Below are 3,999 nucleotides of genomic sequence, written 5' to 3'. Positions count from 1 at the left end.
TTTAAAAAATTACCAACTAATTGAATTTAAATGTTATTTAATTGTCTATAATTACACATTTGTGACATTTAGGTAACAAACTAACAATCAATTCTTAAAAAAAGAGAATAAAAATAAAAATGATTATACAAGTAATAAGGACTAGCAGCATATTATCATTGGGCAATAAGCACTACTATTGCTTTTAAGTTTGAAGCTGCAAAAAACTGTCAAATAATTAGACCCATGTGAATGCCAGTTAAACGACCTTTGCTACAATAAAAGACTCGATTTTTCAAAGAGCTGGTACTGGGATTGTCATGACTGCTACAGAGGGTTGGTGGTTTGTTTTTTTTGGACCAGTAGTGAACATGTTCTTAAACGTATCAAAATCATTTCATTATCAAAGTCCTATTTCTCTTATGAGCTTACAAAATGTATTTTTACTAACCGAAACTCTACGAAAAACAAAACCCCGCCACAGTTCATTTTCTATTCATTTTACATCAACCAACAAATTCAATTCAATTCATTTTCAGCAACTTTTCATTCACTTTCTCACCAACCAAAAAACAAATCAAACCAAAAAGAAAAGCAGATGAAATTTTGACTTTGCAAAAACATGACCATGTAAACCTAACTTCATTCGTATTTTAATCTTAAGGATCTTTAAGATCAAATTCCCGTTTGTTGACCAAGAAAATGGATGACAAGAAGTATTTACTACTCATACATGTAAACAGTTTTTCTGGAAATAAAATAAAATCTGAAAAATGACATGCCAAAATCTGGAAAATGACATGCCAAAGTCTGGAAAATGAATTACCTTCAAAATGACTTCAAATATATTAAAATGACTTCAAAATCTGGAAAATGAAAAGCACTAGCAAATGACTTCAAACTTCAAAGTTCAAAGAGAACATGGCAACAGTATATTAAAAATCGAAGCATGTCACCGTCACTAAACTCAGCAATAAAGAGCAGCCTTCTCTTAAGTCTTAAATACATGATTAAAATGAAAACTAAAGAGAAGAAGAATAGAAAGAAGTTACCTTGAAGGCTTGAACTTGTTGATTTGAAGGGTTTGGGTCGGACTCGGAAGTTGCAGAAGAATCGAAGTGAAGAGAACAGCCACCTAGTGTCGTGGAGTGGAGGTGGAGTGCTGGAGGGCCGGAGACCGGAGGTGGGATGGTGGACCGGTGGGGACTGTAGGTGGGTTTTCAATTTGGGGAAAAAAAGGGAGGAAGGAAGGGAAGGGGATTTCTGTCTAAAATTTTAACGGGGTTGGGGATAGGGACGTGCATTCGGTTAACCGACCGGTTAACCGACCCGAATTAGTTAAAATTGAATTAACCGACCTCTAAAATTTTTTAACTGTTAATCGAACCGAAATTTTTTTAAAAAAAATTAACCGAACCAAATTTTTTTCGGTTAAACCGGTCGGTTAACCAAATTAACCAAAAATCATATGATTTTTTTTGGTTAAAAATTAACCGATTTAACCTATTTAACCGATTAACCGACTTAACCGATTTAACCGACTTAACCGATTTAACCCACTTAATCGATTTAAATTACTATATAATTTAAAAAATTCATAAGTCTTTGAATCACTACATAACTAAAAACATTACATAAATTTTTGAATCACTAAATAATTAAAAACATTACATAAGTCTTTTTAACACATAAAATAAATTTACAATTAATTCATATTTTGAAAGACACGTACTGCTGCTCAAGAGAAGATGTGGATATAAATTTGGGTTCAGATTATTTATAAAATTTTTATTTAAAAATAAATAAACTTACATTACAAACTTAAGAAAAAAACATGAAACATGCAGTATTGCATGAAACATGAAACATGAAACATGCAGTATAATGCAGTATTTACATTATAAATTTGCGTGCACTATAATGTACAGAAGAAAACATGAAACATGCAGTATGAAACATGAAATCGTGAAACATGAAACATGAATTGTTCTTGGGCTTAGTCTTGGGCTTAGAGCCTGGAGGAGAAAAAATATATTGGGTTGGCCGGCTGGGCTTAATTTAAGGCCTATTACCTTACAAAATTCGGTTAACCCGAATTTTTTCGGTTAACCGACCGGTTTCGAATCGATTTAACCGTTAACCAAAAATTTTAAAAATTCTTAACCGACCCCCGACCGAAAATATTCGGTTAACCGACCGATTAGAATTCGGTCGGTTAACCGAATTTTGCACACCCCTAGTTGGGGAAATGGGGAGGGGAAAGGGAAAGGTAAAATGTAAAATGTAATAATAAAATTTAAAAAAATATTATTTATAGCCGGGCCGGACCGGGCCGGGCTCGGGCCAAAAAAATTTTGCTCCAGGCCCGGCCCGTTTTTTAAACGGGCCTCGATTTTTGCCCAAGCCCATATTTCGGGCCTATATTTTTACCCAAACCCTCCCATTTTTCGGGCGGGCCGTCGGGCCGGGCCACCCGGCCCATGAGCACCTCTAATTTGAAATGTAGTAATAATATAACGAAAGACTAAAAATGAAATTTATGAATATTAACATGGATAGAAAATGATACAATTGGCATGAAAATCACAATTGACTATTGGAAAATTTCTCTTTTTTCTTTTCATACCAAAATTTGATTCACTCAATTTTTACAACTAAATCTTTGTTTTTTCAACGTGTTAGCTTTTGGGTTGGCTGCTAATCACGATTTCTTCAACTTTATTTTTTTTAGTTTTATTTTGCTTTTAATTTCATTCCACATTATCGTGGTTTTGTCCACAATTCGTGGTTTTATTTTGTCAATATTTTTCGTGGTTTTTGTTTATCCAATCTGTTTTCTTTGAAAAGTAGATGTGGTTTTATTTTTACTTTTATTTTTTAGTTAAGTTTAGGCGTATATATAAAATTTGTCAATATAATGGTGCGACTAGATCTTTTAGGAATCATTCTTGAAGGATTTTATCATGATAGATCATAGTGATAATGATAGATTTGAGATTAGGAGGAGAAGCTATCTAAGACTGTCTTTTATGCATCATTGATGCGGTGGGTCTCTTAGAGCTTTTGGTAGTTGTTTCTTGGTTGATTGATGCTAATCGTTAAGTTAATTTGATGATGGCGAGGCTAGGATGCAAATTTCAGCAAGTTGATCAAATTGATGCATCCCTAGTTTATATTTAAATTATTTCAATATTATAGTTATTGTCAATTTGACATTCTCTTTTTAAAAAATATATATATTTTACAAACATGACATTTATACATTTATTTGTAGTGATTTATTTTTTATTTGTACTATATATCATATCTTTGCATTATTATAATTCATAATTTTTATTAATAATAATATTTTCTTTTAAAAAAAATTAATATGCCAAAAATTACAAGTAGAAAGCATGTGAATGTTTTGAAAGGTTCCTAGTGAAAGAATCTAGTTATGAGGTGGTTGGAATAGGAATCTTAAGGCAGGATTTTCCACAAAAAATTTGAGTTTTTCCTAATCAATCAAGAACACTATCAGTGGATTATTTGTTACCTACAAGATAATTCACACCTACAATAGTGATGCCTTGTTGAAACCTCAATTTCTTTTAAGAAACCTTGATAGATTCACCATCTAAATTAAATTTTATTTTATTTTATTTCCCTGTTGAAATCCTCAATTTCTTTTAAGGAAACCTTAATAAATTTATCATCTAAATTAAATTTTATTTTTTTATTTTTTAAAGGGAAAATATTATATGAAACAGTGATGCTACCTTATCTATATCTTTTTTTAATAGTTAATGTCATATCAATATTTTCATTTAAAAAAATTAAATCTAAATGAAAATCTTGAAATTTTTAAAAAAAATTGTTGATGTGTTATTATATTATTAGAAATGGATGATAGTTTTTTCTATTCTTAATTCCTTTTAAGTGGCATTTATTCACCACCACAACACATCACATCAACTGTTGTATTTCTTAAGTTTTTTATTATAAATTTTATATATTTTTAAAAGGATTTCATTTAATAAG

The 3,999-nt window shown here is 30.9% G+C and overlaps 1 long non-coding RNA gene across 1 annotated transcript; it reads right to left on the bottom strand.

Annotated features, from left to right (window-relative positions):
• On the bottom strand, window positions 1–1,270 carry LOC107921321 (uncharacterized). The gene is made up of 2 exons (XR_001691018.2): window positions 1,032–1,270; window positions 1–845 (listed from the first exon to the last, which is right to left on the bottom strand). It is a non-coding gene; the product is annotated as an uncharacterized lncRNA (long non-coding RNA).
• Window positions 1,271–3,999: the final 2,729 nt, after the last annotated feature.

This window comes from Gossypium hirsutum, chromosome D01, assembly GCF_007990345.1.
Source record: "Gossypium hirsutum isolate 1008001.06 chromosome D01, Gossypium_hirsutum_v2.1, whole genome shotgun sequence".
Taxonomy (NCBI): Eukaryota; Viridiplantae; Streptophyta; class Magnoliopsida; order Malvales; family Malvaceae; genus Gossypium; species Gossypium hirsutum.
This window is presented reverse-complemented; position numbering and strand designations above follow the sequence as displayed.